A 23,184-nucleotide genomic window follows, 5' to 3' on the forward strand; every position below is an offset into this window, starting at 1 on the left:
CACTCAGAGGACAGCTTCAAAGGAGCATTTAACATGACTTTTCTCATTCTACATCCGAATAGGAGGTTTACCTTCGGATTAAAAAAAAAAACAACAACAACAAAAAAACTTAAATCATCCTTTGTTAAATTTTTGAGAAGTCAGTAAAACATCCTATGGTGTTTGAGTGATCTTCCGATATAAGCAGCCTGGGGGTTCAGATTCTGGTGAGGACAAGGGAGTGGGAGGTGTCAGACAAGAATCAGTGGGCCCAGATGGGTAGGAGGCAGGTAATGCTGACTGCAAAGAGATGCTTAATGGACCCATTTTTCACATACCAGTCGGGGCAGCATTGGAAGCGTTTCAAAGAAAGAAAGAAAAAATCTTTAACTAGCCTGATTTAAAACTATGACTCAGAACCAGATTTTAATAACCTTTTTATTGGTCTCATCATTGGGCTGTTGTCTATAGAGAGACTTCATTATTCACCTCTCTGTGTTGACCTCTGTCTCCCCACATTTAATCACCCCATTTTGATGATGTGGTGGACAGCTGCTGATTTGAATGCCTAGCGCCCATTTTCCCTTTTTTCTAGCGAGAACAACGTCTTTTGGGAAAATTCCCCTACCCAACTGCATGGTGGGACTGACTGAGCATTCATGAGACTTCTGTCACTTCAAGCAGAGGCAATGTGATCCTGGCTTGGCTCATCAAAACATCTCCCTACCCTTGGAATCATGAGCAGATGGACACCAGGCTCAGAAATTTTGGAGCTTGTGCTTCCTGCCCCTGAAAAAAGTTTCTATGAGTTCTTGCTACACACATTCCACCTACGCTGTTTCAGATCTGTACCTTTCAAGACCTGATAGTCCAGCTTTTCCTTCCTTTTCTCCACTGCATTCCTTGGTGGCTTGACATGGTCAAGGTCAATTATTGTTGGTTGCACTTTAAGAACCCGGACTGATACTGAGGGGGTTTGTGATTGGTTATCTCACCTAATCAGATCTCATGATTCTGCATCTGACACCATGGGTTTGGCTCTTTTTGAGTCAAGTTAGATTTGCTCTCCCCATGATGGCACAGCTTCCTTAGTAACAGAAGACTTGCAGTTGGAAGCTTGCCAGTAGATTGACAAATCTGTTGCTTATATGGTGAAGGCAAAATCCAAGTACACATCCCACCAATGGCCGGTGAACAGTGCCTCATCTCTGTCTGAAAGTCAGGGACATGGGGCGCCTGGGTGGCTCAGTGGGTTAAGCCTGTGCCTTCGGCTCAGGTCATGATCTCAGGGTCCTGGGATCAAGCCCTGCATCAGGCTCTCTGTTTGGCAGGGAGCCTGCTTCCCCTCTCTCTCTCTCTCTCTGCCTGCTGCTCTGCCTACTTGTGATTTTTCTCTGTGTCAAATAAATAAATAAAATCTAAAAAAAAAAGAAAAAAGAAAGTCAGAGACATTTTATGGAGTCGCCATGGAATTTAAAATTCAAGTATTCAATGTCTCCAAACCCACTAAGAGAAGATGGAGCAAAAAAGAAGCAGGTGTATATAATTTGGATGGACAGGCCAAATGATAGGGGAAGCAGGGAGGGAGAGAATGGAATTATCTCTCATCTCTCCTCTGCCCATGAACAGCTCATTCCCCAGAAAGAGAATCCCGTAACTGCTAGTGCTTGACCACACATTACTAAGGGAAGGTCTCTTCTGTGGAGATGACACTGTCAGATTGGCAGATGAGAGCAGCCCCTAATGGGAGGGTAGAAAGTTTATGCTGGATGCTGGATGCTGCTCAAATTAAAAAAAAAAATAAAAATGTGTATCTTTGAACAGCTGATTTACCTTCCCGCACTCTTTGTTATCTGTAAGATCTCAAGGATTAATTCAAATTCTTTCCAAACTGTTCTTCCTAGTTTTAAAGCCGCTGATTTCTGTGAATGGCGAAGTAATTCAGCAACTTTCCATTTATTCACTATACTGTTGCATTATGATCATTAATATTTCATTAAATAATGTCTTTAGTTGGACTTTAAGAGCCTGGGTTTATTTTATGTGTGAGTTAGAGCCTGCAGACTGCTGTTTTCCCTTTTTATGCACTTCTTTTCGGTGAAATTCAGCATACATTTTGCTTTACACATGTCTCTTGATCACACTTACGCTCTGAAGTGTAGTCCATCAACCATCCTGTTGATTTACACGCATGAACACTCAATGAATGTCAACCGATTCCCTCACTTGCAGAATTTACAGCTGAATGAGGTTTGTCATTTGTTTTAGATTTGCTCTAACAGACTTAAAAATGTGTTATCAGAGTGTAAATTACTAGAACAGTAGTGGTATGCGCTATGTATTTTCTTTCAAGCACACACACAGTATTTTAGGGGAGAAAACACATTACTCTTTGTCAGCCATCCTAATGAGATGTTCAGTTGGTTTTCTCTCTCCTCCGTTTTCTCTAAACTCTCTCTGGCCTAAGACTCAGCCAGTTGAAACAAACATATGGCTACCACATGGGGGGCAATTGAAAGTGTGTGCAAGGATTGTAGGAGACACTCACTGGAGCCACACATCGTGCTGTCTGTGCAATGACAAAACTATTACTCACAAAACTGGAGAAATCGTACTTCCTTCTAATCGATGCTGACATAGCAACAACAACAACAATGGTAGCTGTATCAAAGTACCTTTAGCTTTTTAACTTTGGTAAGAGCCATAGCTGATTCCACTTTGACCTTGAGACTTTCTTTTCATGGACAGTTCTGCAGTATAGACTATATGAGGAAGAGTGTTGAAATGAGACTAATTCTCTTTTTTAGGTTCTGGACTATTGTTATCAAAATTTTTTTTTTAATTTAAAAAAATTTTTAAAGATTTTATTTATTTCTCTGAGAAAGAGAGAGAGCATGGGGGGAAGGGGGTGGTGGCAGAAGGAGAGGGAGAAGCAGACCCCCAGCTGGGCAGGGAGCTGAACATGGGGCCAAAGGTAGACACTTCACCAACAAAGCCATCCAGGCACCCCTTAAATTTGATGTTTAAGTAGTCTCTACACTGACTATGGGGTTTAAACTCACAACCCCAAGTTACTTGCTCTACCTGGTGAGCTAGCCAAGCAACTCATTCAGTATCAAAAATTTAAACTGAAACAATGTTTGGCCCATTGACCAAAAAGTGGAATTTGTCATAAGGCTATGTTCATGATATTTGTGAATAGTATTTATAGTTGTGGGATAATTCATAGAAGTGGAAAGGAGAATTACGCAGGAAACCCAAACCATAGAACAGTGCCACTTGAATGACCAGGGCCAGAACACTAAAGAACTCCAGGCTGAGCATAATTCTTTCTTTGGGGATCAGGAAGCTCATACAGACCTTCTTCGTTAGTAAAGACCGGTGCTCCTATGTGTTTCGGTGCCATGTAGTTTGGAAACATCACAGAAAATAAAACTAAGGACATGGGAAGTTAGAGGTGTGGAGGGGAAATGATTGAGAAAAGAGGAAGGTATGACATCAACACATCAATGACTTGAGAGATGAATAAGGAGGGCATTTTAAAAAGTTATTTCAGGAAGGGTAACAGTGAAACAAAGAACTAGAACGCATTTTATTGGGAATAAAATGGAGGAGAAGAATGCGTTAGTCTTCAAGTTTACAGTGCTCTTGTGTTCCCTTTTCATTCTTGTCTCCTGCCACATACCACTTCCAGGTACTCATCCAAATATAAAAAGTAGACAGTTGGTACACACTGTGTCAAGAATGGACTGAAAAAAATTCTGTAAACAGACTGAGTAGAAGAATTCCAGAAATAATGAATTTTAAATATATCTTCTTTGGTTACCCATCCCCTTGGGCCACCTACGGAATGGAAATGTGGAACTTAACCATAGGGAATTGAAAAATATTCCATTCTAGTGTCTTTCTGCATATTCATATGTGATTAGGTAAATAATAGTAGTCATTATAATGAAATGGAAAAATGAGAAGAGATGAACTTAGCATAGGAGAATGGCTCTTTGCAATTCCCTGAATCAGAGTTCAAAGTAAGCTGGTGGTGTTGACCACAAAAATAAGGGGTCAGCCACTTGGCAAGACTCCCCCAAATAAAGTCCAAGTGATTAGATCGGGCTTGATGGAAGCAACTGTTCTTCACGCCATGCCGTGTACTAGGGTCATTCCTGCTTCTAATGGATAGCCTGACATGCTCCCTGGTCCATGTCCTGGCCTACCTGCCCCTCTGCTCTTCCTGGATTCAGCTTCACTACCATAGAACCCTGGAAGTCATTGAGTTTCCTATAACCTAGATATGATCCTCTGAGACGGTGGGGTAGAGGTTAGGAGTACAATTATGCTAAACAAGGGCGTCTCCATCTGCCCATCACATGCAACGATGGCAGCCGACCATTAGTCATCTCTCTGTTTTAACTTCACCATAGGTGTACTGCTTTCTTTTGCGGCTCTGGAGGAATAAGACGACAAAGTACTAACAACCTAATCCACATTACATGGTGATTTTTTTTTCCTTCCCTCCCCTATAAAGGAATAGATCTCAGAACATTTGAGAGTGTTAATGTATGTTTAGAATAGAGGCAGAGTAGAAAGAAGACAGTGGGGCTATGAAGAGAAAATCCTGTTTCCTAACTATACTGGAGGTCAGTTTTGAGAATCATAGTTCTTTCTCTTTTTGTTATTATTAGAATACTACTCATTTAGACCATCTTGCTTCCTCAAAGTTATATGGCACCTTAAGCACAGAATCAAAGATTTTTACATAATGGGTTTTTTTTTAATATTTCATTAATTTATTTGACTGAGAGAGAGAGATCACAAATAGGCAGAGAGGCAGGCAGAGAGGGAGGGGAAGCAGGCTTCCTGCTGAGCAGAAAGCCTGACACTGGGCTCGATCCCAGGACCCTGAGATCATGACCTGAGCTGAAGGCAGAGCCTTAACCCACTGAGCCACCCAGGCGCCCCTACATGTAATGGTTCTTAAAGCAGTGAGACTCTCTTAAAGCGGGCCCAGTTAGGACATTGTTGTAAAGATGAATTTCTTTTCCTTCCACCTGTTTTGTTTTCTTACCTTTCAACTATTACGTGGATCATAGTCATTTCTTCCCAAAGGTAGCAGATAAAAAGAGAAAAACTGAAGCTCATGAAGTCTCTGGAGAGAATGTCTCGGATAGGTCACCTAATGGCACTAGACGGTTTGATCATTCTTCTGGGCTCCTTATGGGAATGTGACAGGTTTTTCTTCCAATGACCTATCTTTGATACTCTAGTATCCATGGTCTATGTAAGATTTTAGAGATAATTAACACAATGCCTCTAACACAAAGGCATATTGGTAAATATTAAATGGAAACGTAAATACTAAATACGAAGTGAAACATCTTAAATGAATGCATACAACCTTAAAATGATCTGCAGCTGAAGAACGGCCAATCCCAAAATAACCGAGTTGACTACTCAGGGCCTTTCCAAGCTTGCTAAATTGGTAGTAGAGGAAGGAAACAATAAGGAAATATGCAAATAATAAGAAAAATAAGCACCCTCTCTAACAGGACAATACCTGTCCCCTCATTAATAATATGCATTGCTGTTTCTTGTCATTGACTGTGTTCTTGGCACAATGCAAAATGCTTAGGCGCATTACCTCATCTTATCCTCACAACACCCCTACGAAAGTGGTTATTAATACTTTCATTTTATGGATAAAGGAATGAAACTTAGATAAAGCAACATGCTCAGTCAAAAATTGGCAGAGCTAGATCTTGAACCCAGATCTATCCTGTTAAACACACACCATATTAAACTCTTGCCATGTGATAGGAGGGAAGTATTAAGGGTTTTTTGATTTTCATTGTTTTAACGAGTGGAGAAATCTGGCTGAAGGACTCATTAAAGGTTACATGGCAAGGAGATTGTGGCCAAGGCAAATAAATGAGTAGACTAGCAACGACTACTTACCTAGTGCCTCTAGGTAAATGGCTTTGGAATAAGTGTGATATACAAGTCAACTGGAGGGTGACACGTAGTAGAAAGAGCATGGGTGATGGAGACAGTCTTTGGAGAAACTCTTACTCTGTTATTTACTAACAGGGAGTTCTTGGACGAATTACTAAACTCTACTGAGACTCGAGTTTCTCACCCCAAAATAAAGATGGTAAGACCTGCCTTACAGGATTGTTTTTAAATGTATGGCAGAGAATCTGGCTTATATTAGGCACTAAGTAGGTGATGACTGTTGTTACTACTTGGTACTTGGACTTTCGCATTTAAAAGTCAACAAAGAAAATTTTGTATGTAGACAATCATGCAGAAAGGCTTTCTATAAACATTGAAATGGAGACATTCTTCTTTACTTTTTAAAGTGCCTGTTTTATTACTTTGGAGCAGGAACATTCTGTGAAAAATAGATTTTATTGAGATATAATTTACATAAAATAAAATGCACGGTTTTCAAGTGTACAGTTTGAAGAATCTTTGCAAATGTATCTGTGCTTTTGAAACAGCACAATGAAGACACAGATTATTTCCATATTATATCATAAAATCCCCATGAGTCTGCTTCACCCCTGCGCCAAGAAACCACAGTTACAATTTTTTTTTTCCCACTTAGACTACTTTTATCTCCTTTAGAAGTCCTTGTAAGTGGGAGTTATACAGAGGGTACCCTTTTGCGTCTGTTTTTTTTTTTTTTTTCTTTTTTTGCTCAGCGTGTCTGTTAAACTCATACGTATTGTTGCTCAATCAGAGGTTCATTTGTTTTTCTTAGTGAGTAGTATTTCATGCTATGAAATTACGTGTTTTCCAGATGGGGCTATTATGAATAGAGCTGCTATGAGCATTCATCTACAAATTATTTTATGGTTGTATCCTTCCTTTCTTTTTGGTAAATACTTAAGGGCAGAATTGTTGCATCTTTAAAGTAGATATATGTTTAATTTTCTAAGAAAGTATAAAATCTTTTTATTTTATAATAATTTTAATAATTGTAAAAATTATAAAATTATAAAAAATAATTATAATTATATATTATTATAATATAACATAATTATTAAAATTATAAAAAATAATTTTAATTTTATAGTTGTATTATTTACCTTTACACCAGCCACATTCAGAGTTCCCATTGTTCCATATTCTTGCCAACCCCTGGATATTTCAGTCTTTTTTCCATTTTAGCCGTTGGCTGTGAAGTGGTATCTCATTGATGTTTTAATTCCATTTCTTCAGTGACGAATGATTTTTTTTTAAATATTTTATTTATTTGACAGAGAGAGATCACAAGTAGGCAGAGAGGCAGGCGGAGAGAGAGGAGGAAGCAGGCTCCCTGCCGAGCAGAGAGCCAGACGCAGGGCCTGATCTCAGAACCCTGGGATCATGACCCGAGCCGGAGGCAGAGGCTTTAAACCACTGAGCCACCCGGGTGCCCCACCTTTTCATTTTCTTAATGATGTCTTTTGAAGAACAGGAGTTTATAATTTGGATAAAATCCAATGTACCAGTTTGCTTTTTTTTGTAGTTAATGCTTTTTGTGTCCTGTCAAAGAAACCTTTTCCTACCCCAGGTTCACAAGATTTTCTTCCACGTTTTCTTCTGAAAGCTTTGTAAGTTAATTTTATGTATAGGTCTGTGATCCATTTAAAAATATTTGGGGGTATAGTGTGAGATAGGAGTTGAGGCTTACTCATTTCCACATGGATATCCAGTTGATACAGCACTATTTGTTGAAAAGACTATTCCTTCTCTAAGACGCCCCTTGGCAGCTTTGTCAAAAATGAGTTTGCCTTATATCTATACGTCTCTTTCTGGACTTCCTATTATTTTTCACTGACGTATTTACTTATTTTCATGACAGCACCACACTGTCTTGGTTATCGTAGGTAGTCAGTCTTGAAATTAGATAGTGAAAGTCCTTCGATTTTATATTTTTTTTACTAAAAATATTTGGATCCTCTTAAGTTCTTTACATTTCCACGTGCACTTCAAAAATATTCTGTTAATTTCTACCTAAAATACAACTGGAATTTTGACTGAGGTTATATTGAATCTGTAGATGAATTTGGGGACCATTTACATTTTGATAATATGAATTTTCAATCCATGAACATGATATATTACTCCACTTACTCAGATCTTCTTTAATGTCTTTCAGCAATGTTTTATAATTTTCAGTATATGGGCTCTTTTGTTTTAAATTATTTGTGAGTATTTTATGTGTTTTAAGGTTCTTAAAGATGAAGGTACTTAGAGTTAATTTTCATGTTGTTTGTTGCTGGTTTATAGAAATTCAACTGATTTTATGAATTTATATCCTCTTAAAAATTTTTCTTCATTAAGATTTAAGGAGGGAAACAACAAGAGACCGCAAAAGAGGTGTGGTGGTCGAGGTAAATAAGAGAAAAATAAATTGAGAAATACCCAGAATGATTTTATGTGAACAATTTTAGAAAATAGGTAATGAAAAAAAATACCATACCAGTTAACTATTGCCATATAACAAACCATCTCAAAACATTGGGCTTAGAAGAACCTTCTGTTATTTCATGATTCTTTGGGTCAGGTGAGTGGTTCTTCTGCTATTTTCACATAAGCTCACTCATACAGATACATTCAGTTATATCTTTGTCTCAGAAATATGTAGGATACATACTTTAGTCTATCTGTGAAAGAATCATTTTATTAGGGGAAATCATTTTGACCATAAAAAAAACTATTGAAAAGAACACAAACAATTCATTTCACATAATCACAATATTGGAAATAACCAGGTATTTTCAAAACTATTCACTTGCTATTTAATCTCAAATATTAATACTTTTCAACTAATTCTGGTAATTCATAAAAGGCGAAAAGACAGAAATATTATAGGGTATATTATTTACTTTTTAAATATTTTCAACCCGTCACAGAATCAAAAGAGGGTTGCATAAGAGGAGGCAGGAGCAATATTTGTTTGTCTGAAAGTTGTGTTTAATCCTGGGTAAGAAGGAAATAATTTCTAAATGTATGACCAATAATTCACTAATACATACATATCTATTCCAAAACTTTTTTTTTTAAGATTTTATTTATTTATTTGACAGACAGAGATCACAAGTAGACAGAGAGGCAGGCAGAGAGAGACAGAGAAGGAAGCAGGCTCCCGTTGAGCAGAGAGCCCGATGCGGGGCTCGATCCCAGGACCCTGGGACCATGACCTGAGCGAAAGGCAGAGGCTTTAACCCACTGAGCCACCCAGGCGCCCCTCCAAAACTTTTAACATATAGGATGTCCAAAACATTATTTTCCTGCACCATAATTTTTTCTTTACTATCATTCATCTTAGTAACCATAGTCCCTGCTGGCTAGTCCAGAAACGGGAAAGTCAACCTTCGGGATGTTCAGTCCTTTAACTCAGTATCCAACCCACCAAATGGTCCATTGGACCTGCTTTAAGGTTTTAGGCATTTCTACTTCTCCCCATTTTCATTTCAAACATCCTGTCACCAATTATCTCTCTCTTAGGCAATAACTTCCTAACCCGTTTCCCCCATATACACCCATGCCCACCATTTGCAAATTCCACAGCCAGGATAATTTCATTACAAACATACTTCTGACCGTGCCGTTCCTGTCATTAAAACAATTTAGGAGATTCTCACTGCCCTTAAGATAAAGAAGAAAACCCAAGCTATGGCCTAATGGACGCTGCCCTTGCCTACCTCCACAGGTTCAATGGCACCCCCAACCCCTTCTCCTCAGAGACCTGGTTCCTTAACACTGCTACTCTTGATAGATGTTGATAGATGTTGATAGAGATAGATGAAGTTGGCTAACAAGAGAGAACCACTCTTTCCTCTTCTCTCTTGTTAGCCAACTTCATCTATCTCTTCAGATCTCAGTTCAAAGGTCATTTCCTTCTGGAGACTTTCCCTTAACCCCAAGACAAGGTCAGCTCCTTGTCTTTTGCACATACATAGTATACTCCAGTTCTTTGTAAAGCTAGCCTTGCCCATAATTATGTGTTCAGTGTTTGTCTCTCCAAATGAACTATCATTTCCATAAGGGTCTAAACTTCATCAGTATATTCATCCAAGCTGTTTATTTCCATCTGTAGAAATGATGACTTTCTTTATGTGTTGTGTGTGGACCAAGTACAGTATCTGTTCTCAATACATGTTAGTAAGTATTAATCATAAAAATACTTTATCCCAGCCTGGTGTGGTTTCAACAAACATGTATTACACTCCCAGAATCAGTGTGCCAAAAGAAAAGTCACTTCAGTTGCTTCAGAATGGGAACCGAAGTATTTGCTCACTTGGGAGAGAAATGGGCATAATATAACCAGAAGAGCAGAAAGTCTGCTCTAGAGGTCCTGGGCTGAAGCAATTGGAACCTTAATCTCACTGAAGTGACAGGGTCTTGGCAGAGGTGAATGGAAATCTTGCCCAATACTTGACCACACCAAACTAGATTTGCTCAGGCTCTCACACGGACAGGTACTAGTATCTACGTGTTTCTGAATTTAAAAAAGGATAAGGGTGGGGCGCCTGGTGGCTCAATGGGTTAAGCCTCTGCCTTTGGCTCAGGTGGTGGTCTCAGGGTCCTGGGATTGAGCCCCGCATCGGGCTCTCTGCTCGGTGGAGAGCCTGTTTCCCCCTCTCTCTGCCTGCTTGTGATCTCTGTCTGTCAAATAAATAAATAAATAAATCTTTAAAAAATGGGTAAGGGTAACTTAATCGTAAACAAAGCAGTTTTCTGATAGGCTCAAGAATTTTAGAGTTATCCTATCGAAATTTTCATCTATAAATCAAATAATTCGTTCAGCTGAGCTTCTTCTTAGAACTCTGGATATTTTACACATTGCCCTTTGTTGAGAATGGTGTTTGGGCAGCTCAACAGTAACTGTGCGGTGGATTGTGAATGAGACGTGGAGAAGGAACTTTACGATGATCTAACAATAAATGGCAAAGCTCATGTGGCAAAATGCATGCATGAGTGCTGAGATAGGGTTCCTAAAAATACTGTGACTTGTCCTGGGAAATAACAGAGGCCTGCTAAGAGCAACTCCAGCTGCATTCCATATGGTGATCTTTTCATATGTGAATGCTAATGATCGTTTAGTGATCTTTTAAACCGACCACAGAGGAAATCCGCAAATTACCATGGCAGATTTTGTTTGTGTTGACACTTATGTACACAATCAAATAGGCTTTTCCCTAAGTATCTCCATCAAAGGCTTGATTTCAAAAAAGAAAAATATCCCCTAGTAGTAAATGTAAGAACAAAGAATAAATGTAAACAGAAATTACTGTTTTCTTTATTAATACGTTTTTACTATCTTATAACCTCATACTAATAATCGGTTTTAAATGAGCGGTTAGTGAGAACAAATTGACACATTTTACTCATTTCCTTATAAATAAATGGGTATTATCAAGTTGATTATTTCTGGAAAGAAATAATACACTTTCCTGATGATACGAAGGCACCACTAAATAAAATACTGCTATAATGTGCTGTATTGTTTTGTTTTTTGTTTTTTTTTAAGATTTTATTTTTTATTTATTTGACAGAGAGAGAGGTCACAAGTAGGCAGAGAGGCAGGCAGAGAGAGAGGAGGAAGCAGGCTCCCTGCGGAGCAGAGAGCCCGATGCGGGGCTCGATCCCAGGACCCTGAGATCATGACCTAAGCCAAAGGCAGCGGCTTAATCCACTGAGCCACCCAGGCGCCCCATGCTGTATTGTTTTTAATCACCTTTAACAAAAGGACTTGCCTGTCATGATGGTGCTCCAACTTAATTTCCGAGAATAGAGAGATGTTTTAAATATTCAAAGTTTATTTCATATTGGCTAGAGATTGAGACTGTGTGATGTCTTAAGTATGTACCCCCTACTTTGGCATTTTCCTTGGAGAGACTAAGATTTCTAATTGCTTAATTGCTTTTAGGATGATTGACTATTGTTTATTGAATTGACATCCCGCTGACTTGGTATGGAGCCCGTGTTCTATGTGAGTTACATGTTAATGACTATTTTCAGAATTCTGAGGCTAGTATATAATAATTGCAAGAACTAAATACTTACCCCATTCCTGCCTGACTATGAACAGAATAGTCATAAAGGAGAAAGTGGTCCCCAAACGAGTACTAGTGGATTATAGAGTAATACTGAAAGCCAGTGAAATGTGGAGATGTACTGAAGCAAAATGTCAGTTAGGCCAAAAGGATGCTCTTATGTAGAAACTAGATTTATCCAGCATTGTAGTGAGGGAATCTATGGGCTTGGTTTTTTTTTTTTTTGTTTGTTTGTTTTTTAAGATTTTATTTATTTACTTGACAAACAGAGATCACAGGTAGGCAGAGAGGTAGGCAGAGAGGGAGGGGGAAACAGCCTCCCTGCTGAGCAGAGAGCCCGATGAGGGGCTTGATCCCAGGACCCTGGGATCATGATTTGAGCCGAGGGCAGAGGCTTTAACCCACTGAGCCACCCAGGCGCCTCTGTGAGCTTGGTTTTTAATGCATTCTCAACAGACTCTCAATTGTGTGGAATTTTCCTTCCATTTCTTCTAACACTTCCCAAAAGAAAAGAAGACAATAGTTGACCTGTTTTAATTATTTTAATGTCTCCACTCACCTTCCAAAAATTTCATGTCTTCCGAACATGGCTTCCGTTGGGACACTTGAAGTCAAACAGCTTCTGGATTTACCAATACAGGCTAGTTACTACTAGGAATTTGAGAAATTCTTGGGAGGTGTCTCACCAGGAACCCAAGAAATGGAATTTTAGGTGTGGTTAGCAAATGGCTTGAAACTGCTTTAGTAGAACTCCTTGGGTTGACAGAAAAATGTTTTCTGTAGGTCTACTGGGCTCCAAGCCACACAGAACTTTCCTTTCCATAGTGGGCTTCCCCCCTGCTCCAGAATGAGTGTATGGCAGGATGGAGAATGGCTGGAGGTCATATGTCAAGTTCCTAATTGTGAGAGGGTAAGAAACTGCTCTTGCTTTCTTATAGAAAACCATTGAAATGAGTCATCCTCTAGGGGGCAATAGAGTCTGATATAGGCTCCGAATTGCAAGGATTAATTTCCTGAGGGAAGGATTGATTAGGAAGAATTACTAAACCGTCTTAGACTTCAGAATACTTTAACCAAACTTCAACTTTACTATAGTTGCTCAGAATCTCCCTGAATTTTTGTGGTTAGTGAAGCTAACTGGGGCTGATGTGGGCCAAGAGCTTCCCTGCAGGAGCATTACAGATGTATGAGCCTAAACCCCAGATGTAGGGAGGACTTGAAGAAATGAGGCAAGGCTGACTCAGCCTCTCTAAGTGGGTTGCTGTATTTAAAGTGAGGTTTCTGACCTTGAGGCACCCTGGTCTTACCAGGGGAGTGCGAGGTTGGGAAGAGTCCTCCTCATTTAACAGCAGTATAATTTTTCAGCTACCCAATTCCTTATATTTTATGGTACCTAGAATAGGAGAAAAAAATCTCTGGACCATTTCTGATTCCCAAAATCTTGGTGGATTGGCTTGGTCCCTCAGTTGTCTTGGTACAGGCCATCTAGAGGTCAAGTGCCCATGTAATGGAAAGAATTCTCGGTGTGCCTAGGTGGCTCAGTTGATTAAGTATCTGACTTTTTGTTTCAGCTCAGATCATGATCTTAAGGTTGTGAAATCAATCCCCACATCAAGCTCTGTGCTGGGCATGGAGCCTGCTTAAGATTCTCTCTCCCCTTTCCCTCTTTCCCTCCCCCACCCCCGCTCCTGTGTGTGCACTCTCTCTCTATTTCAAAAAGAAGAAGAAGAAGCAGCAGCAGAAGAAGAATTCTGCAAAATCACCTTCATCTTAAACATTTTTTTTTAATTTATTTATTTATTTATTTATTTATTTATTTGACAGAGAGAGAGATTACAAGTAGGCAGAGAGGCAGACAGAGAGAGAGGAGGAAGCAGGCTCCCTGCGGAGCAGAGAGCCCGATGCGGGGCTCGATCCCAGGACCCTGAGATCATGACCCGAGCCGAAGGCAGCGGCCCAATCCACTGAGCCACCCAGGCGCCCCCAAATCACCTTCATCTTGATGTTACTGAAAATGAGTATCCTGGGTGGGCATTAAAATTCTAATGCTGATACATTTCCTTTCCAATTTTATAGGAGAAATTTAGGTGGACATGGTACGCTTTCCACCGTACATGGTGGGAGCCTTTCCGCAGTACATGGTGAGAAGCGAAGAAGAGAAGCATGTCAGAGTGTGAGGTGTGGTGGTGGTGAGTTGTACAAACACATACGGCATTCTCCTCATGGTAGTGTGAATAAAGATCTAATGGGGCCAAAGGTAACAGAGAAAATAGAAAATTACTCTGCAAGTATCCGTAGCCTCCCTCAACCCTTTGTTTTCTTCCAAGGAGAAAAAAGTCTTTGTGGTTGGATCTCATTTTCTGTGCAGAGTTTAAGTGATGGGATGACTCTTACAAGAAAAGCAGTCAAAGCCCAGGGTAAAAGTAAACACGGAGGGAAAGTCATGCAGCAGGGAGAGTGTCCGTAGGCAGCCCAAGCTGTTGGGGAGAGATTGGTAGGAGGGTCCTTCTCTACAAGGAGGCAGATGAGAGAAAGGGTAGAAGAGGGAAGATCACACTGAGGGGCCAAGTCAAGTTTATAAAGAGATGAAGAGTAAGAAAACGGTCCATTAAAAAGAATGTTAAGTCATGTGGCTTGTATTAACAACACACAATCTGTTTGTAGGCATTGTCCCCCACCAAGAGACTTAGTCAAGATTCCAACTGCTTTTATTTACTATTTGAAAATAGGCCATTTGGGAATAGGGACTCAATTATATTTAGATTCTAATTAAATAACCTATCGATTTAGAATACTATTATCTACTTATTAGCCTAAATTACTTCTTCTACTACTTTCTTCATTTTAAATTTTGATAATACACTTTCCTAAGTAGCAATAAATCTGAGAAATATTTCAGAAATGTATTTTTAAATCAATAAGAAAATAAAGTTCTAGCTGGGTATTACCAGGCCTCCTGCCAAGTACAGTAATTGTTACTTGTGGAATTTTCTTAGAATGGCCAAGGCATTTGACTCAATAACCATAACTCTGGAACGAGTAGCTGGGTGGAGACATTCGTCTGTTGGAAAGTTGGTGGGCAGGTCAAGCCCATATGCTGGAAGAAGAGATTTATGGATGGATTCACTCAGCACATCCAAGAAATGGGGTATATGTTTCCTTCACATTGAACATTGACTTTCACTCGCCTGTGCTCTTGGTTCTCCCTTTCTCTTAACCAGTTCTTTGCCTTTTTCCCTCTACTCTTCTTTTTTGTTGTTGTTCTTTATACTGTAGCAGTACGCTGTCTATTAAATTAAACTCTTTGGGATATGTAAGTACAAGGATCACACTTCGGTCATGTTAAGAAGGGGCGGTCAGTTCTTTAAGAACACATGTGCGCTGGGGGCGCCTGGGTGGCTCAGTGGGTTAAAGCTTCTGCCTTCGGCTCGGGTCATGATCCCAGGGTCCTGGGATCGAGCCCCGCATCGGGCTCTCTGCTCCACAGGGAGCCTGCTTCCTCCTCTCTCTCTCTGCCTGCCTCTCTGCCTAGCTGTGATTTCTCTCTGCCAAATAAAAAAAAAAAAAAAAAAAAGAACACATGTACGCTGGAAAGAAGCCCAACACTGTGAGGAACTAAGGCAGTGACAAGGACCCGGAGGCCACAGCATCACTGCTCAACCAAAACACCACCAAATACATGGTTCTCAATCCCAGTGTCCATACCCAGGCTTTGACATTCTTCTCTCTGAATTTCCTTGCTTTACTTTCCAGTGTGGCCATGTGGGGAGCAAACCCGAAGAAGTGCGGGCTACCGGTGTAAGCAACTAAATCGCAAACAGCATGGCCTGAGTGCCAAAGGTAACTTAAAAAAATTCCTTTGCAAATGGGCTGGTTTATCTCCGAAGTATTAGTTAGGATGTGCCCAAACATAGAGAACAATTAAAGGACAATTTTGAATTTTAAAGAGTTCTTTGCAGTTGCACCTTTGTGATGTTCTGAACGTGATTACAATACCTTTCATTTCCTCCTCTTGTTTATTTCAGTCCATCAAACAGATCTGTGAACAACTCACTGTTGCTTTTGAAAGTCCAACCATCAACCTAGACAATGAAAAACTATAAAGTTTTTCTCTTCTTTGATTAGTCTTTACTTTAAAAATCCCAAACCACGAGATGTGGCTGTGCACAGGTCTTGGGAGATTTTGCATGTATGTGGCTCCGTGTGCAAGGGACGTGGGGTGCGTGTATGTTGCTCCGTGTGCAAAGGGCCTGAGTCTTCAGCAGGCCTCATCCATTCTTTTTTTCCCCTCGCATGTAAGTCACCTTAATATCCATTATCTTGGAAAATTACTATACCTAATCAGAATATTATTTGGCTTCTTTGTCCATTAATGTAAATTAAAAATCACTACATTTTCTAAGAAACAGGTGAACCAACCAAAAAAGAATTCAAGGAGATAATAGTCCTCCCTTCCATCTGTAGTATCTGAAATATTTCCATGCTTCTTCCACAGAGACGTATAAAACCTAACCTTCAAAACTACTTAAATAAACTTAAACATGATTTTAAAAGGATATTTAGAGAACCTTTCGATTCACGAGTCCCTCAAAGTTGATTTGCTTTGCTTAGAATTCAGCCTGGACCACATCGAGGAGGGAACGTAAGCGGTAGGAGAGGCCCAACGGAATGGCAGCTTAGCTGGGGAAAACAAGGTGCTTAAGCTGGTGCTACACTCAGAGCGGAGCATATTAACACCGTGTAACTGTGAAGCATCCAAGAACTACATTTATTACAAATCCAAGAATAAATGAGGTCATTTGTTTCAGGCTTGTTAGAATTTTGCTTTGGGATTTTATGGGGGATGTCATTCCCGTTGCAAGCTTTCCTGAACGGCAAAGGTAGGAAAGCTCACATCTCAGAGCCCCCCGAAGCTAGGGTTCAAGAATCGGTGTCTGCAATCAGATGGGAGGCACGAAACCTGAAATGGAGGCCAGGCAAAATTTCTCCTTCTTCCGTTTCTGCTGATTGTGCTGGCAAGCATGATTATGTGGGAATTGGGGTTGTCTGCTGCAGAGATGGCACGGTTGATTTTGTGGCTCTCTGGGGCTAGGGCTAACACAGAATCCAGGAAGGGCGAGATGGCTTTGGAGCTAATGGCCGTACCTTCCAGATCCCTGGACTGCAGCTAAGGTAAGTGTTCCCAGAGCAATAGTTCCAGGGAGAGCTTCCAGCTTCCCAGCTTTCCTAAATGTGGTCTAGGTAACAGCTCCTTTGGCGAGCCAGTGTTACAGAATCATTCTGCAATTATTGCTGGAGGCCAGGCTTGCGTCCAATTCTCCATCTCTTTCAAGGATTTTATAAAGACCGAATTCCCTGATCTAAGTTACTTCCTGCTTCAGAGAGAGCGTTTTCTGTTATCTCTCACTGCAACCTGATTGATAACAGCATGTGAGACAATAAGTTAGATAGTCAGCCTACTTGGGTTTGAAGGAAAACCCTACTTGGGTTTGAGGATGGACGTACCATGAAATGACGGAATAAAAATAATCCACGGCCCCTGGAGCAAAATGCTTGTAGAAGATATACCTCTGAGGGGCACCCAGGTGTCTCAGTCGGTTAAGCGTCCGACTCCTGATTTCAGCGCAGGCCATGATCTCAGGGTCGTGGGAGCTCCACTTCAGGCTCCACGGTTAGCAGAGAGTCTGCTTAAGATTCTCTCTCCCTTCCCCCTGCCTCTCCCATCACTCAAGTGTTCTCTCTCTCTGTCTCTTAGATAAATGAATAAATAAAATCTTTCCACAAAAGCCACTTAGCCTTGATAACTGGTGATAAGCGCCATGACACAGGGTAACATGACAAACAGCGTCTTGGCGACTGAAAACTGCACTGGAGAGATTAAAAAAAGAAATGAGAAATTGAGGGCTTTACCTTTTCCACTCACTACGATGAGGGAACCAGAGACTTTTGAGCCTTGAAAGACTTTTCTTCTGATTTTGTGGGTTGTTGGTAGCCAGAAATCAATCACAGAGTCCGACCCGATGGTAGCCTATCAAATTACAGCATAGGTTGAATTCACAGACTTGCCATATTCCTTGTGTGAAACTGCATCACTTGGGAAAGAGGAAGGCTCAGAGAATTGGAGAGATGAAGCTTGGAAAGATTTGGAAAATTCTCCTTATTTGAACCATCCATAACAGCAAATGTGGCCCTTTCTACCTCGTGTACTAGTCTTTCGCCGCCTTAGAAACACTTGCTGATGTGGTCACCTTGCCTGGGGATGCTAGTTTGCTTCATGTCCCATCCTGCCTCCACTATTTCCTCCAGACCCATTAGCAGAATCTGATCTCAGATACTGCACGGTCCCGGTGACAAAGCCACACCTCAAAGAAAAATGGTTTGCACTTCAAAACACTGCAACATTTTATTAAAGGAGAAATGTGCTGACATTCACAAGATTTGGAGACCTCACCAGGTACCCCAATTGCACAGGACTTGGCCTCATAGAGAATGAGATGGCTTCTTGAAACCAGTCCTTGTGGGGCTAGCTGGAGCTCCACATCTTGTGAGTTGGGATCTGCATAGAAGAGGAAATCTCTTCCCACCCAGTGACCAATGTATGTGTGGTCAGGAAGGAGTGCAACCCGGAGTAGCACCATTCATAGGATGTTGAAGACAGTCTTGCAGAATTGTTGCTTTCTCCCTCACAGTGACCAGGGCATGCGTAGCTCTGGCTGGCCAATTCTCAGTTCCACGTCAGCCCCTAGTATGAAGCATCATGTCCACTCAAAACAGCTCATTGGAGAATTGGGAAGATAGTAGTTCTCCAGGAGACTATGTGGATATGATTGCTGGAAGAAGGGAAAGGAACGGGTGGCAGAAAAAAAAAAAAAACAACTGTGGCCCCATGTATCCCGTATGCTGTCCGAATGCCTAAAAATCTACCACAAGCAACTCGTTACTGCTATTTAAAAAGACTGGCCCTTTTTGAAAATGGTGAACACTTTCTGCTTAGGGTCTTATCGTCATTGTACACATGAGAGGTTAAGTAATCTGTCTAGACTGGTAGAAAGGACACTTGTTCTAGAGCCGTTTGAACCTCAAAGCCCCTACTCTTTAAAGGAAAAGATGAACATAAATGGTGCAGAACCTATGCAATTCAAAAGGCGCAGTTAAGGGCTATGTAGTGAAAAATAAAGTTCCCTTACCCTCTGACTCCTCAAATACCAGTGTACCTGTCACTCGGGTGACCTGGAGCCTGGGCTGGGTCCTCCTAGGGTGCCTGTCCCTACTGCCTGCTGTCTCTCCTGTTAACACCCCAGGTGCACCCCCAAGGAGGAGGACAGAGTTGGGGTGAATCCTGTGGAACAGACTGTGGTAAATTCCCTTTCTCATGGCATTGGAGTATCACGTTTGAAGACAACAGGTGGATGGGCTGGTGAGAGGGAATGCCACATCCCACCCGTCCCGACAGCTAAGCTGCCCTCAGGCCAGTCCTGGCTGGGAGCCCAGGACTTCACCATGCCCACAGAGAGCTCAGGAGACACACAGGAAAAGCCTGTCTCCTGCATCTGCTTCAACATACCAGTCCTCTGACCGCAGAGCAGCCACATACGTGGACTCTTCCAGACACCTGGATTAGGCTGGGATTGGATTGCCACAACCTGTGGGACAGGGAAGGAACCAGGGGGCAGCTTGCTGCCCCAGAATTCTATCTTTGGCTTTTCATCCTCTGGGTATTTTCCCCAAGGCTCAGCTGGTCTTGAACACTCCTGCCAAAGAATGGCTTGGGCAGCCAGGAACCACATGAAAAACCTCGCTTGTTGTTTTGACAGTGGTGACTCTGAGGAAGATGGTAACTTTGGAAAGGACTGTATGCACTTCTGAGATTTTATGTACCTAATCTCTGGAAAATAGGCTTTGGATTTGCTAAAGCACAGAACATCACCTAGTTTGAACTTGACAAAATGTATAAAAGTCATTTAAAAAATTGTGTGGTCCTCCAAGCGTAAGCACATGGACAGATTTTGGAGAGAATCTACTTAAACCTCCTGAAATTAAAATTTCATCATAGAGAAGTGTATGATTGTTTCAAGGATTTGAGTACTAGATCATTAAGGGCTGTATGTAACAACACGATTTTTACTTAAAAATGAAATAAAGAGAAAAAAATGCCTTAATATTGATAATAGCAAGATGTCTCAGAAAAATTTACCTAGTATCATATCCTCAACCTAGTAATGCAAGTGTACTTTTTTTCATAAGAATTCATCATACATTCTGGATTTTTAGCAGGTGCAATACACAGTTAATTTGTTTTGCCGTCCATTTCTTCCCTAAATTGAGTAATAATTAGGAAAGTGGTTACTGTCGCTATGAATAGGCAATGCATCTGTGTTTCCATTTCAAATCATAGTATAAGCTGTTGAGGAGAAATGAGGGGTGGTAGCCACGGCAAGTTTGAGGAGTCAGACAGGACTGATGCCATCTCTGCTTCTGTCGCTTGTTGCTCCGTTCCTTTAGGATACTTACTTGACCTCTCTGAGCCCTTCAGTCTTTCTTCTGTAAAATGGGGACAATAAAAGCTATCTTGGAAGATGATTGAGAGGATAATGACACGTAGCAGCCGCTCACTAAGGGCTTTGCTTATCATTACTAATCCCATGGACAGTACTTGTCAGCCAAGAGCAAAATGTACTTCCTTTGAATGGTAAATAATTGGGTTCCGGGGCGCCGGGGTGGCTCAGTGGGTTAAAGCCTCTGCCTTCGGCTCAGGTCATGGTCTCAGGGTCCTGGGATCGAGCCCCGCATCGGGCTCTCTGCTCCGCAGGGAGCCTGCTTCCCCCTCTCTCTCTGCCTGCCTCTCTGCCTGCTTGTGATTTCTGTCTGTCAAATAAATAAAATATTTAAAAAAAAAAATTGGGTTCCTGAACTAAAGTCGGTTAGAGCAATTATTATGTAAATTAAGCCATAATCACTTTGGATTATGGGGATTTATTTATATTTAGTAGGACAAACACTGTGGAATTTATAGATGATTTTATAGTGTGAAATCAGTGCCTCATGGACAAGAACCTTACCCCCCAAAGCTGGAGCCCATTGTGTGTCCCTGAGCGAATCCAGCCGCCACACTCTGCCACCGTGTTATTATTTCTCAAATACTGGAGATGGGGAGCGCCTTGCAGGCTAAAATTAAAAGACATAATGGTCTTGTTTTGGAAAAACTGATTCATCGATATTTTTTTTCCATGGCTATAAAAAAATTTGAAAATGAAACAAAATAAAGTAGTAAAAAATCTTGGTATGTATTTTTTCCTTGGGCAATGAGGTGCTCATTCAAGTCCTCTTGGAAAAGATTATTTTGTGCTCTGGTCAAGGTGGCCTACTTTCTTTTTCTGTTGAAGGGCTTTGCAATTAGAACTTATTTGTATTTTCCCAGGGAGTGTCCACTTTGGGAAGAAAGAAAATTATATGCCTGAAGAATATGGTTGGCCAATTTATTGTTGTTTATGTCTGTGCAAGACCTGAAAGGAAATACATAGAGTTCAAGTTTCTTTCTTTCTTTCTTTTTTTTGGCGGGGTGGGTGGTGGGGGGCAGATATTGCTTTCCGTTTTGTTTTACGATAGAATAATATTATTTCCCCTATTTAGTGTGTTCAGAGGTGAATTCTTTGAGTAAGAATTCTTTGAGCTCCCAGTCTGAACCCAACCACATATGTGTGTAAGAAACGGGAGGGAGAATGAATCAGCAGTCCTTCCATACAGGAAGATTTCAATAAGTATGTTTCCCCTCTTCTGGAAGATTCCTTAAACACATTTTAATTCCTCTAAAGTATTCATTTTGGGAAACTGTCTCCAAAAATTAATTCTTCCCTCTTATTATTTTGCACTCATACAGACTTGTTTCTGTGTCCCGTATGGGGAAATCAGTATCTCAGCCACCTGCTACATTATAGAGAACCAAACTGTCACCAAGAAAAATGTATAACTACAATTATCCTTAGATCAAAAGGCGTTTGCCTTAGACTCTTTAAATAAATTGATTTGTAAAGTGCAGATAGTAAAGTCCAAGAGGACTTTACAAAATTTTTACAAAATCCTGTCGGCAGGATTTTTTTCATTCATTTGTGCTAGGTGCCCTCTCCTGGTCACCGAGAGTAACGATCAGGAGCCTTTTCTTTCTAGATTCTGCTTTGCTCTGAAACTGGACAGGTCCAACTGCACAGGTCCTCCGTGCCTGACTTTCCATAGGAAGAAAGAAACCTGAGGACAAGTGCCTTAAGTTCACAAGAATTGAGGTCTTCTCTCCATCCCTCACCCCAGTACTTTTGATCACCAAGCAATGTTTGGTTAGCTTTGTGTGGCGGTTTGTGTGTTCTTCTCTTTTTCTCACAACTTCACCGTCCATCCGAGGGGATCCTGCATATGGCCTGCTTGTACACAGCAAGAGGGACATAGGGAGCAGGCATCCAACCTCGGTTCTAAGCAGATCAGGAACTGAACATCTTCCTGTCCCCATGCTTACTCATGCCACCACATTTGAGCCAGCCCCAGGAGCTTCAAACCCCAGGAAAAGAGGGGCACCCGAGTCTGATTGCACGTTGAACTTCAGTATCTATGAAATCACTGCATTTTACTCATTGTGCCGGCGCATGTGTGATGTGCTGGCATCAGGCAGAGTGACGTGCTCAGAACCAGAAATCACGTGAAATTTATTACTGAAAAAGCCTAGCTTCTTACGCCTGATTAAAAACTGTGATTGAATTGGGAACTCTTGTAACCCAACAGGAAAATGCAATTTTCAATCAGAGAACTTAGCATACCAGCATTGGGAGCAAGTGCAGATGTCCTACAGGCCAGTTTCTAGTCGAGGACAGAATTGAACCTCCAGTCTCTTCTGAGAAGATGAGGTAAGTGAATCCCCCCAGACAAAGAACAAGCTCGCTTACTATTTGTTTAAAAAGCAGTGGCTAAGTGAGCTAAGCCCACGACTCTTGATTTTGGCTTGGGTCATGACCTCAGGGTCATGAGATCGAGTTCCACATCAGGCTCTACGCTCAGCACAGAGTCTCTCCTTCCTCCTGTCCCCCATGGCTTGCAGTATCTCTCTCCCTTTCTCTCAAATACATAAAGAAATAAAACAAACAAACAAACAAAAGTAGTGGATTCTCCCAAGTTC

Source organism: Meles meles, chromosome 3 (assembly GCF_922984935.1).
Source record: "Meles meles chromosome 3, mMelMel3.1 paternal haplotype, whole genome shotgun sequence".
NCBI classification, from domain to species: domain Eukaryota; kingdom Metazoa; phylum Chordata; class Mammalia; order Carnivora; family Mustelidae; genus Meles; species Meles meles.